Here is a 15,000-nt window from a genome sequence, read left to right as displayed (position 1 = left end):
ACATCATCATTACTGTTATTATTGTTATCAGTGTGCTGTTTTAACACAGATTTTCATTAAAAACACCCCCTTGTACAGCAACACTCAGGTCACAGACAACACTCAGAATCAGAAATGGTCATACAAATGTTTATTTGCCACAAGGAGACTGGATACAGGACTGTAGGCACAGATTCAACTGTACATAGAACCCCACTAGGCGATAGGCATAAACCCCACTAATGGCCAACCATGTCTAACATGAAAACCCCCACACAATGTCCACACAAAAGCAAGATACATGCCTTCCCCCCAAAAAGTATTATCAGTTTGCAATACTTAAACCACGCCCCACATATAGAATCCACAGAAAAAAAACACTGCAATAGATCAACCCACATCAAAGAGGAGTCATCCCAATCCAGTATAACAATCCAGACAGCAAGTCGCTACCTGCCAGTGTGGCAGGGACCCGCTTTTGTCACTTTCAAGCGTGGAGACGGTTCTGCGCTGGTCCGTCCACCAGGAACGCTCCCAAGTAGCACTCCGATTACGCGCAGCTCTCCCCCACGAGGAATTTCCAACTACAGAGGGACACAATACAAACAAACAAACACTTAGAGCAGCCCAAACGCCATTAAGTTGGGAGATCCAGTGACAAACTAAATTACCAGTGTGGTGGAAGAAAGAACCTCCCTTTTGCCTGGTAGCTGGTGAGTGTTGAGCAGTGTGTTTGCATGTGTTCTACCTGCATCTCTGTCTTTTAGGCCTTCTCTGTGTAGAGAGTTGAGGTGTGCAAGCGTGCGTGCGTCTGTGTGTCCGTTCCTGCTTGTGCCTGCCTACGTCTGTGTGGCCTGCGTGGCCTGCGTGGCCTGCGTGGTCTGCCTGCCTGCCTGCCCTGCTGCCCTGCCTGCCTGCCTGCCTGCCTGCCTGCCTGCCTGCCTGCCTGCCTGCCTGCCTGCCTGCCTGCCTGCGGCGTGCCTGCCTGTGTGTCTGTGCGGCGTGCCTGCCTGTGTGTCTGTGCGGCGTGCCTGCCTGTGTGTCTGCGAGGCGTGCCTGCCTGTGTGTGTGTCTGCGAGGCGTGCCTGCCTGTGTGTGTGTTTGCGAGGCGTGCCTGCCTGTGTGTGTGTCTGCGAGGCGTGCCTGCCTGTGTGTGTCCCTGCGAGGCGTGCCTGCCTGTGTGTGTGTCTGCGAGGCGTGCCTGCCTGTGTGTGTGTCTGCGAGGCGTGCCTGCCTGTGTGTGTGTCTGCGAGGCGTGCCTGCCTGTGTGTGTCTGCGAGGCGTGCCTGCCTGTGTGTGTGTGTGTGTGTGTCTGCGAGGCGTGCCTGCGTTGTGTGTCTGCGAGTCGTGCCTGCCTGCATGCGTACATCTGGGTGTGCGTGCCTGCCTACGTGCGTCTGTGTGTGCTCGGTGCCTGTGTGCGTCTGTTTGTGCGTGCGTGTCTGCCCACCTGCATCTGTCTGTGCGTGCCCGCTTGTGTGTGTCTGTGCGTCCTGGCCTGGTATGTGCGTGTGTCTGCCATCACCTTGTGTGACTTTAAAGATGTTGCCTTTGGTGACATATGCATACACATTGTTTTTAATGCATGACAATAACATAAATGTACATAAACATAAAAGTACATGAAGAGCAGAGCATCTTCCTTGTTATATTAATAACCCTATGAAAAACACAGTGGTGGCAAAAGCCACATAGTGTTTGAAACACAGCTCATGAATTAACCACACTACATATAACTAACAGATAACATTAGCAAATGCTTTGCTGATGAGAACGAGTGAAATTCCATGACATCAACAGTGAGAGTAGCTACCTAAACATGTGTAAAAGAGACTGTATTCATATGACTACCTCCCAATATATTCGTTTATACATCTGAATTTAAACGATCCGATAGAAAATACTGATTCACAGTCCAAACATTCTCATTCTCATTCATTCATAGCCCTCGTAAAAAGCCCCTTAATATAGCGAACTTCCAGTCAGATAAGGTAGTGTTTGTAACGTAGCTAGATGGCTAAATACATCGATACGACAACATAAAACAACGGGTTGAAATGAATCATAACCTAAGTTATATCATACAGCACTAACAGATAACATTAGCAATGGAAACGCTGATGAGAACTAGCGGAATTCCAGTCAGCTAACAGAGTGCTTCAAGCGAAATTCCAGTCAGATAACAGAGAGTGTTTGTAAGGTTGAAAGCTAGCTAAATACAAAAGGTGAAATTAGTTCAGTATCTAACAGCAGTGTATTAAATGTGTAAATACTCACCATGTTGATAATCTGCCTCGGTTGATTCCTTAAGCATCCGGCTAGCTTCACTCTTTGAATTACCCGCCCCTCAGGTCTAGCGTAAGCAATGTGTGCCTGACGTCGCTCTCCAGGATTCTGCCGTGATTGGACAAATGTTTTCGACTGTGCGAACGTGATTGGCTCCAAATGTTTTAGAATCTGCGGACGTGATTGACTGAAGCTGAAACATTTAGCTGGCCTTGCAGTCGGCAGCTGGGACTTAAGCTGGCGGCATAAGGCCATTTAAGAGGGGGGGGAGAAAAAAGAGGGGGAAGAAGGAAAAAGGGAGAAAGAGAGGAGAAAGAGAGAAGAAAAGAAGAAAGGAGAAAGAAGGAAGAAAATTAGGGTGTTTCCGCATCCATATCTATCTGAGAAATGCTTTCTAACTGCTTAAATACACATATGAAATTTCTGAATGTTTTAAATTATTTGGACACGCCACAGACGGGATACGAACCGACGACTCTAGGTTTCGTTCTATTCGCATCCGCTCCGCAGACGGGATACGAACCTAGACCTTGGGGATTCTAAGTTTCGTTCTATTCGCATCCGCTCCGCAGACGGGATACGAACCTAGGACTTTTGGGATTCTAAGTTTCGTTTTATTCACATCCTCTCCGTGGATATTTATATCAAATTAAGAGTCAAATTAAGAATTCTATAAGTGCATTTCCCCTACTTACATAACACATAAAATTAGTATAATTGACACAATAGGATACAAATCAGCACATAAAATAATACAAATAACAATGACATAACTCAACACCCCACTATATATATATATTATATGTCTCATACACATATATTCGTGTTCTGTATGTGTAATAATTATTTATTTCTTCTCCCACATACCTGTACCTGAAGGACCAGAATGTCCACTGCCAAGGGATCATCGCATGCAGATCTTTCCATCATTTTCAGTGTTTTTATAATTTGTATTGACTTGTTAATAACATGCGATGTTACTTTTATTAATGTTGTCATTGGCATCATCCCCATTTATTATTTTCAACATCATCATTATTATCATTACTGTTATTATTGTTATCAGTTTGCTGTTTTAACACAGATTGTCATTAAAAACACCCCCTTGTACAGCAACACAGGTCACAGACAACACTCAGAATCAGAAATGGTTATACAAATGTTTATTTGCCACAAGCAGACTGGATACAGGACTGTAGGCACAGATTCACTGTACATAGAACCCCACTAGGCGATAGGCATAAAGCCAACTAATGGCCAACCATGTCTAACATGAAAACCCCCACACAATGTCCACACAAAAGCAAGATACATGCCTTCCCCCAAAAGGTATTATCAGTTTGCAATACTTAAACCACGCCCCACATATAGAATCCACAGAAAAAAAACACTGCAATAGATCAACCCACACCAAAGAGGAGTCATCCCAATCCAGTATACAATCCAGACAGCAAGTCGCTACCGGCCAGTGTGGCAGGGACCCGCTTTGTCACTTTCAAGCGTGGAGACGGTTCTGCGCTGGTCCATCCACCAGGAACGCTCCCAAGTAGCACTCCGATGACGCGCAGCTCTCCTCCACGAGGAATTTCCAACTACAGAGGGACACAATACAAACAAACAAACACTTAGAGCAGCCCAAACGCCATTAAGTTGGGAGATCCAGTGACAAACTAAATGACCAGTGTGGTGGAAGAAAGAACCTCCCTTTTGCCTGGTAGCTGGAGAGTGTTGAGCAGTGTGTGAGTGTGTGTGCATGTGTTCTACCGGCATCTCTGTCTTTTAGGCCTTCTCTGTGTAGAGAGTTGAGGTGTGCGAGCGTGCGTGCGTGCGTCTGTGTGTCCGTTCCTGCTTGTGCCTGCCTACGTCTGTGTGGCGTGCGTGCCTGCCTGCCTGCCTGCCTGCCTGCCTGCCTGCTGCGTCTGCGCGGCGTGCGTGCCTGTCTGTCTGTGCGGCGTGCCTGCCTGTGTGTCTGTGCGTGCCCGCTTGTGTGTCTGTGCGTGCCCGCTTGTGTGTGTCTGTGCGTCCTGGCCTGGGTATGTGCGTGTGTCTGTGCGTGCGTGTGTCTGTGCGTGCCCGCTTGTGTGTGTCTGTGCGTCCTGGCCTGGGTATGTGCGTGTGTCTGTGCGTGCCCGCTTGTGTGTGTCTGTGCGTCCTGGCCTGGGTATGTGCGTGTGTCTGTGCGTGCGTGTTATACCTGCATTTATGTCTTGTAGGCCTTCTCTGTCTAGAGTCTGAAGCACTTCCCCGGCCAGACTCTGGCTCTCCCTGCCTTCTGGGCTGGTGCTTTTCTGATGACCGTCACCAGCAACGACTCCACCCCGATACGGGGGTTTGACACCTGTACACACAGACAGACACGCACGCACAGACACACGCACGCACACATTCAATTAGTTCCCTTGATATGAACTAAAGAGGCAGGCAGCAACAGCAACTCCAAATAAACTGGGTAGGTGTGTTACCTTCCTGCCAATGGTAATCAACTCTGTGTCTGCCATCACCTTGTGTGACTTTAAAGATGTTGCCTTTGGTGACATATGCATACACATTGTTTTTAATGCATGACAATAACATAAATGCAAGTACATGAAGAGCAGAGCATCTTCCTTGTTATATTAATAACCCTATGAAAAACACAGTGGTGGCAAAAGCCACATAGTGTTTGAAACACAGCTCATTTATTAACCACACTACATATAACTAACAGATAACATTAGCAAAGGCTTTGCTGATGAGAACGAGTGAAATTCCATGACATCAACAGTGAGAGTAGCTACCTAAACATGTGTAAAAGAGACTGTATTCATATGACTACCTCCCAATATATTCGTTTATACATCTGAATTTAAACGATCGATAGAAAATACTGATTCACAGTCCAAACATTCTCATTCTCATTCATTCATTGCCCTCGTAAAAGCCCCTTAATATAGCGAACTTCCAGTCAGATAAGGTAGTGTTTGTAACGTAGCTAGATGGCTAAATACATCGATACGACAACATAAAACAACGGGTGAAATGAATCATAACCTAAGTTATATCATACAGCACTAACAGATAACATTAGCAATGGAAACGCTGATGAGAACTAGCGGAATTCCAGTCAGCTAACAGAGTGTTTCTAGCGAAATTCCAGTCAGATAACAGAGAGTGTTTGTAAGGTTGAAAGCTAGCTAAACACAAAAGGTGAAATTAGTTCAGTATCTAACAGCAGTGTATTACATGTGTAAATACTCACCATGTCGATAATCTGCCTCGGTTGATTCCTTAAGCATCCGGCTAGCTTCACTCTTTGAATTACCCGCCCCTCAGGTCTAGCGTAAGCAATGTAACGTCGCCCTCCAGAATTTCTGCCGTGTGCCTGACGTCGCTCTCCAGGATTTCTGCCGTGATTGGTGAAATGTTTTCGACTGTGCGAACGTGATTGGCTCCAATTGTTTTAGAATCTGCGGACGTGATTGACTGAAGCTGAAACATTTAGCTGGCCTTGCAGTCGGCAGCTGGCGCTCGACGCACTGTCTAGGAAAAATAAAAAAAAAAACTCCTGATGTATGAACGCAGTATCCTTGGAAGTTGCGTAAATGACGACATGTACATTTAAATGTAATATTTGTTTTTCTGTCGGATTCTACCACTAGACCGTCTGATCTGCCTCTGTATGTCATTGTCGAATCAGGTAACAGTCATTCAGTCAGCTTAAAGTCGTGCTTCAAATTGCCCCGCCCCTTCTGGGGCGATTTGGGGCGAAATGAAAATCGCCCCAGACCTCTCCCATTGACTTCCATGTTAAATCAATTTTTTTCACAAAACAGAGCTCTCAATGCATTCTCTATGGCTTCCGGGAGGGCTCGCCCCTCCATGTCGTGTCATAAGTAATGGACGTAAAAGCCTATACGAACGTCATACAGCTTTCGACAGAGGCATATTCTGTCAAGATGGCGCCTGTTCAGTGCAACAAGTCGATTCGCTCTTTGACAGAAGCTCCTTTTTAGTCGGCGTATTAATGAAGATAAATTGACAACAAAACAATTAGGACCTCCTAGACCAAATGTATCCATTCAACAGGTTTCTTCAAAGGGAGGGAAATCCTACATTTAAGAATTGTAACGAAAGAAAATAGCGGTCGTGAAGTGGCTAACGCGGTCTGTATTTCTATATACCACTGTCACTTTTCATAGGTTTCACAGTTCGATTCTTGCACTAACACTGAATTATTTTTTATGTGATGACTTATTTTGCTTTTGTAAGCCAATAATTTCAAGATCAGTCAATAAATATTGTTGGTTTTGACTTATGTTACCCCTTCTTTGTGTTGTTACTGGACACATCATGTGTCCCGTTAAGCTATGCTACATCATACAACATTTGAGACACGTGGATAATAAAAAAGTGGGATCATTTAATGTGGAGCCACATCATGTTTGCTTATGAAGGCTCCTGGATGCAACTTTCTTCCATAGCTTTCCACCTGTAACTTGCTACTCTAGCTATGTAGCAAGAGGGGACATATTACTGTTGTGTGCTGCCAATAGTGGACAAAAAGGTATTGCTGTATGAGTTAATCAGCTAACTTAATGTGCCTACTGAATGGGTCGCCTTAATCATTATAAAAAAAATTGCCCCCCCCTGAGAATTCTTTCAGGAGCCGCCACTGGTGTTCTGAGTAGTATGGAAAATAGTTGAAGGTGCCGGCGGTTTAAGAGGGAGGGCCGGTTGGTGATGGAAGTGGGCTGGTATTTATTATATTCCCCCGGTATCCCTGATGGCCAGTCTGCCCCTGATAGTGGGTTTAAATACTTGGGTATCTTCATCACTAAATCGTTCCCTCATATTTTCAAGGAAAATTTCCTCCCATTACTGGTACGTTGTAAGGAAGATTTCAGCCGTTGGTCCACTCTACCCCTATCGCTGGTTGGTCGTAAAAATAAAATGGTTGTCCTTTATACCTCTTACAACACATCCCAGTATTTATTAGGAAAAGCTTCTTCACCAAATTTGATCAGACTATATCTTCCTTTCTATGGGGAAACAAACCACGGCACATTAAGAAAGTGTATCTCCAACGTCCTAAGGCAATGGGTGGGATGGCTCTTCCAAATTTTCTTTATTACTATTGGGCATGCAATATACAGAAGCTTCTCTATTGGTCCAATTTAGAGTACACTCCTCTCTGGGCACAAATGGAAATGTCTTCCACCCAGCAGTCCCTCTATTCTTTAGTATGCTCAGGCTTACCGCTCGTCTCCGTCATTAGTTCTATGCCCACTGTTCCACATAAAGTACCATCAAGATTTGGACGCAATTCAGGAGGCACTTTGGTCTTAACAGACCTTTTTCTTTTTCCCCAATTCATCAAAATCACCTGTTTAAACCTTAGTGCACTGATCTCACCTTCCAAGCCTGGTTTGACAAGGGAATCTGAACTATTGACGACTTGTACAGCAAAGGGACTTTCTCATCATTCTCAGACTTGTCTAGGAGATTCAATCTGCCTGCATCCCATCTGTTTCGTTACTTCCAAATTAGACATTATTTACAAAAGCAATTTCCAGAATTTCCGAACCACCCTGCTTATTCTGAATTTGAGCATATTCTCTCTTTAAAACCCCATGTAAAAAGCCTAATTTCAAATATACATACTGAGATAGGCTTAATGGAATCTGAGACTCTTGACCATCTTAAAGCTGCTTGGAGCGGGACTTGGGGTGGAGCTGACGGACGGGACATGGGAGACTGCGTTGGGGCTAGTCCACTCTTCATCAATATGTGCTAGACACGGTCTGATACAATGCAAGATTTTACACCGCATTCATTATACCAATGCTCGACTGGCAAGGATATTTCCTGACGTAAGTGATGCATGTAACCGCTGTGGACAATCACCTGCTGACTTGGTGCATATGTTTTGGGCGTGTCCTCGCCTATCTGAGTTTTGGACAGACATTTTTAAATCCTTTAAGGATATATCTGGCGTGGATGTTCCGCCTGACCCTCTTACAGCTCTTTTTGGTGCTCCCCCCTAGACTAATGTCCCCCTTACCTTAATGTAATTATGTCCTTTACGTCACTTTTAGCTAGACGTCTAATACTGATTATCTCACCACCTACCCACAATAGATAGATGCACTACATTATATAAAGCTAGAGAAGATTCGATTTTCCCTGAAAGGTTCATTGAGTAGTTTAAAAAAAACATGGACACCTTTTCTGGACTATGTAAAGACCCTAACAATTGCTCCAGAGGATGGGGATAACTAAAGTCATTAGAGAAAATGTTCCACACACATATAGAAATTAATATGTGTACACACACACTTTGTCTTTGCTTTCTTTTTTGTCCTTTTTTTTTTTTGGGAGTGCGGGAATTCCTGCAGCTCAGCGACTGTTATTATTAATTTCCTATTGCCCTATTTTTCTCTCTTTTAATATTCAATTTTTATTCATGAATTGTATTAACTTTATGAACTTTGTGAATTTTATGAACTTGTACATTTCATGAATTTTATAAACTTGTGAAACTTTTTAATCTCTGCTGTGGGGAGGGTGGAGGGTGGGGGTACATGTGCATAATTGTCTGTGTATTGTTAAAAACCTGTAAAACCTAACAAACAGATTAATAAAAAAAAAAAAAAAAAAGCCATCCGCCGTGAGTGAATAGTGCTTCGATTGGCTCCGTGACTACGTCAGGTCCCATGTGTTAGATCGCAGGCCACTGCGACAGGGAACTATGTCCAGGGGCGTGGCCACGTGGTGGCCAGGGGGGCCACGGCCACCATTGGTCAGAGAATGACCACCCTGCCGGCCCCCAACCTCACGGCACGGGAAAAAAAAAAAATACAAAAAACCCACCTGAATAGAAACGGTATAAAGCTGAAATAAATGCATTCATATTTTTTTATCAAGTCGTCTTATATTGTCATTTGCCATATTTGCAACATGTTGGGCCACGCCTCCATCAACAGCGCAAGACACAAACCAACGGGCCGGCATTCTGACAGCTCTTCAATGGAGACTAGCAGCTAACCACTGGATACCACTGTAACTAACAGGTGAGTAAGTTGGTGATACTTGAAAGGATCATTGAAATGATAAGATCATAAAGTTATCTTCACACTCAATTTAATGTGTAAGAATGTGTCAACATTGAGGAATTGTGGCAGAATGAGTTGAGTTAGGCTGCTGCTGTTATTTTTGCAAACTTGTAAGATTATCTCTGGCTAGCGAGCTAGCGCTAGCTAGTTAGCTTATTTCCATTCCCAGGTGTCACTTAGTCATAGATAACACACTGTCGCTAGTTTACACTTGAAATTGAAATAAAAGCAGTCTATAGTTAATGTTGTGTAAAACTTTTCTTTAAAGATGACACAATGAAAAGGATAAGTGCCTCAGGGGGAGACAGGAAAATCCATGCTTATTTTGCCAGCACGCGTAGCTGAAGAATGGGACAGGGTCGGTCGGGTTATGGCAAACAAAAATAATTTTAAGGCTGGCCACATAATAAACATATATTTATTCAATCTGTAAAATGTTAATGATTGCATGTTTAGTCTTAAAAAAACAACAAAAGAACAACATGTAATTGGAAGTGGATAGCACTAAAAGCTGATACTAATGGGCTTCTTTGGTGTTTTACAGACATTTCCAAGTCCAGGGGTGAAGCTCCAGCGCAACCTCAACTAAATTTCCCCAAGACACTCCAGGGAAACCGAAACAGGAGCTTCAAGGGTGACTGGTATGTAGTCCACCCCTGGTTAGAATACTCCATAAGTAAAGACTCTACCTCTAACAAACAAAGTATGAAGTAAGAGAAGTATGTTAAATGATTTACATGGATCTACCTACACTCACTGACTCACTGACTCACACACACACACACACACACACACACACACACGCACACAAGCAAACAAAGAGTGCCCCTTGTAGACCTGGTTTGTCAGTGCTCTGTTTTCATTCAGCACCACAATCTGTTTGATGTAGTAAGCTAGTGATATTGTTCACTGTTTGTAATGATACTGTTCAATGTACATTATACATATTGTTGATATTTTTTTTCTTTATGTATTATGTGTGTGGGATGTAATGTTTTTGCTTTTCTTTCTCTTTATATATACATATGTATATGTATATATTATCGCAAATGAATGGAATATTGCACTTAAAATGCTACAGTTTACCTAAATAAATTATCGCCTAAAATGACAATTCATATCGTGTCTGTCACTTGCACTAAAAACATCCCTGTCTCATGTTAAGGTCCCGAACCCCCTCACATAATCATGACACATTAGTGTCCATAAGAAGGTTCAATCCATTGTTTATGGCTAGATGAGCCGTTAGAAAACTGCTGCTCTGAGTGATGCAGTGTGTGAGTTTTAAAATAGTAGTTTTGACAATCAAGTGCCACCCCAAATAAAAGACTGGCCAGAGCTGGCCCCCCAGAAATAATGTCCTGGCTACGCCCCTGACTATGTCGATGGTGGCAATTATTTACATTGCAGGTAAAGCTAGCACAGAGTATGGTGTAGAATAAGTGTATGACAGTGTGGTGGGGGTGTGTACGTGTAGGCTGAGGGTTTCTGCAAGTAGGTCAGGTGGAGAGACTACGGCATCATCCCACAGCGAAGATAGTCTGGACTAGGAGGGGAAGAAAGAAACACAATTAGTGGGTAGAGTTCAATTTGATCAACAAATAAGTAGATCAGTTTAGGTAGGCAATTAACGGTAGGTGATATGGCCACATTATCAGTATCAGTATTAGCAATAGGATATAGAAGGAGATGGAGAGAGAAAGGCTGCCTGGCAAGGTGTATAGGAATTTGATTTATGTTTAGTTTTGATGAGTTATGTTCAGTTATGGTTGGCTAATATGGTGCATGTGGATTTTAGTTAGGATAGCAAGGGGTGGCAGGATACACAACATTGCCCAAGTGGCTGGTGACAGCTGCAACACGCATCACATGCTGTAACCAGTTTTAATGATATTGGGAATTTTATATATGTTTAATTGTGATGAGTTATGTTTAGTTATGTTGGCTGGCTTGGTGTATGGTGATTGTTAGTTATACAAGCATAGTGAGGGTGGCAGGATACAATAGCAGTGCACAACTGGCTGGCAGCAGCTGCAACAAGCACCGCATGCTGTACCCAGGTTCCATAAAGACACTCATGCGCTGTCTGTGGCCCACTCTAACAACATGGCCAGCAAGAAGTGCTAGGGCCTAACTCTAACCCTATCCACACATGAGGAAATCATTTTTATATTCAGACTGACTTTAGATGTGGAGCAATGATGCCTAACCCATCTCCCCTTTAATTTCACAGAACTACAAGAGCACAGTGGAGAGGTGAGTGATCTGCCTCCTGTCTCTCTCTTCTCTGTGGTTCTGAACCCAAACCCACAGCAGCACTGACTCCTGAATGTTATTCCAGAGCCCAGTGCACACTGCAGGATCCAGAGATGGTTTCTGGAGATCTGATCAATGTGGCAAAGCACCTGGGAAACCTGAAGTTCAGAGTCTGGGAGAAGATGAAGGAGATTGTTCAATACAGTGAGCTCTGCTTCGCGTTACACACACACACACACACACACACACACACACACACACACACACACACACACACCTCCTCATTTCTGCTCAGTGTTCTCCTCCTCTCTGTCTCCTCACCATCACGTCTCTGTGGGCTCCACATAAATCTGCTCTCTAAGGTTTAGTGACGCCACAGACATTCTGAGCTGCAGGCTGAGCTCTTTGCTGTTCAGCAGGTTTTACATGAGGCCACACAGCAGAGAGATCAGCTGACTCCCATCCCATGTAGGTGGAGGCTTTTTTCCTTTCGATCATGTTGATCTTCAGCATGGAGTTCCAGGAGTGAGTCCAGTGCTGGAGACTGGAGTGGTGATCAAACCTCCTCATACTCTCTCATCCTGCCTTGCACTGCACTGCATCCTTCTTTCTGTTTAAAGAGCTGCATTTTCCCTCACAGGGTGGTGTCATGTTCAGTGTTTTTAACCCATGTATCCACATTGGCTTCAAAAAGTGGATTTTCCCATTCACACAATTGTGAATTGGTGTGAATTTTAGTACTCAGTCAATCATTTAAATTGTAAGGATTGTAATCATAATGGAAATAACAATTAAGTCTGAATTGAAACTGAATTCTCATGTGTCCTCTCTCTCTCTCTCTCTCTCTCTCTCTCTGTAGCTCCTGTGATTCTGGATCCCAACACTGCACACCCACATCTCATTCTGTCTGAGGATCTGACCAGTGTGAGATTCAGCAAAGAGAGACAGAAGCTTCCTGATAACCCAGAGAGATTTCATACATATTCCTGTGTCCTGGGCTCTGAGGGCTTTAACTCAGGGACACACTGCTGGGATGTGGAGGTTGGGGACAGTGAGTTCTGGACCCTGGGAGTGGTGACAGAGTCTAGTCAGAGGAAGGGAATGAGTTCCCTCCGTGGAGTATGGGGTGTTGGTCATGCTAATGGTGCATATAGAGCACACCATCCGTCCCAGTACTCTCAACTCACAGTGAAGCAGAAACCCCAGAGGATCAGAGTGCTGCTGGACTGGGACAGAGGAAAGCTGTCATTCACTAACCCTGATATTAACACAAACCTAAAAACGTTCACACCCACTTTCACTGAGATAGTCTTTCCATTCTTTAACACTGAATCATCTCTGAGGATCTTACCAGTGAAGGCTGCAGTAATAGTAGAGCAGCTCAGTTAGAGTTCAGACACCTGCTGCAGTTCAGCTCCTGCAGGAGGGGAACACTGAAACTGATGATGAGGCAACATTTGTATTTTTGCAATTTGTTATGGCAGCACAACACAATTTATTCACATAGAACAATGCATTGGTGATATACATGCAAATGATTCATCTGAAGCTGTGGTGGTTATTATATTTCATAGTTATTGTATTTTCATGGGGAATTCAAGAAGTAATCTGGTCATTTCAGCACTTAATTCTGATGATTGGTTATGAAGGAGATGGGATAGGAATTTCTCCTTATTTCTTTCATGAAATGACCAGTTTTCAGAAACTCTACCGTGATGGACACTTGTTGCCTAATAACTTGATATCGTCATGCCTTTACAACTGTGGAGACGAGTTAATAATGATGCTTGGATCAAAGATTATGTTTCAGATCAAAATAAATTATTAGATTATTATATATCATATTATCATATTATCATAATTGGTTAATTGTATCTGCATTCTAGAATATTCCATAATCTGTCCAATAAAAGCTGGTGACATAGGCATAGCCCTCTACACACACTCACCATTCCACATCTCCCAGTTTCTGATTACTGACTCCACCCACATCATCACACACCTGAAAGCCATTATGGACTCAGTAAGTCACTGAATAAGTACCTGTGTCACCTGTTATGATATCACTATTCAAGTCTACTTCCTGGCTGAGCATCACTGGTAGTTTTGATACTCACCTGTGTCTGCCTCTCCCTTTACTGATTTTAACTGAGCCTTTTGATGAATCTGTTTTCCTGTGTACTGGTCTCCTGCCTTATTGCCTTTCATGAGTGTGCACCATTGTAAAGAATAAACCTTGTTCCTTATCAAAAACCATCCTCTTGACAGAGTCTCCATGTATCTGTGGTATTAGAACATGAGATATGAGATGAGATATTTTGGGGATTTGCTGAGATTTGAGTCTGCTGTAAGATCCTCATCCCCCGGTTGACAGCACTCTTTAGGTAAGCACTATTCTAATGTATAGTTCTGTAGAGTTTCTCTCCCCTGTTCTAAATAACACTCCATCAGGACCTACCAGGCTCCATCATCTCTATTTTGAGCTCTATTCGGATGTACTTACTAGTGTTATGTGTCTGACCCATGGGTTATGTGTATGTGTGTCAATCTGTGAAATCCTGTATCTGTCTTGTGCTGTGCTGTGATTGTCTGTTAAAGGAACCCTTTGACTGAAATGACATGTCTGTGTTGAACCCTGTCCCTGCTTCAACCGTTAATTTGCCACAGTTTGTTTGGAGCTGGAAGGCTTTGGACTTGAGAACATCTCGCCTCACCTGTGTTCAAAGGAAACTAGGCCCTAAGTGAGTCAATGTGTGTGTGCTGGCATGTGTGTGTGCTGTTTCATTTGTTGTCATGATTGATGTGGGGAATTCATGTGTGTAATGTTTGTTACAGGGATCCATATTCGGTATTTACATTCCCCATAAAAATGAAGTTAAATGTGTTTGAGTGTGTTCAAGTTGAACTCTTCTGCGTTCTCTTGAGCTATCCTCTGCATAACAGGTAAAGGAGTCCGCCCCACAGTCACCCCTGCTGATACGGTCACTGTGCAAAACAACTTCACACATCGCACTGAATCGTAAGGCTGTGTAGACTGCATGTGTGAGTGTGTGTGAAGGGTTGTTATCTTGGAGCATGGTTGTGACTGGCAGGTGGCCAGTTTATTGTGAGGGATAGGGAGAGAGAGAGAGAGAGAGACAGAGAGAGAGAGAGAGAGAGGGGGGGGGTATGGGGTTAATCCATTTAGTTGATATTTAGGTCTGAGAAAGAGAGTTACGGATACAGAGTTCTTATTGTGACATTTTCATGGCTTTGCTGAATATTTAGTCTGATTCAGGTAAAATGTCACTTGTGAAAGGATATGAATTCATGGACACATGCAGGTCCATGTTTCTGCCTAAATTGTTCAGTTGTTTGAATTGTTCAGTGCGCTTATAATTGACCAAAT

This window comes from Clupea harengus, unplaced genomic scaffold (genome assembly GCF_900700415.2).
Source record: "Clupea harengus unplaced genomic scaffold, Ch_v2.0.2, whole genome shotgun sequence".
Lineage (NCBI taxonomy): Eukaryota > Metazoa > Chordata > Actinopteri > Clupeiformes > Clupeidae > Clupea > Clupea harengus.
This window is presented reverse-complemented; position numbering follows the sequence as displayed.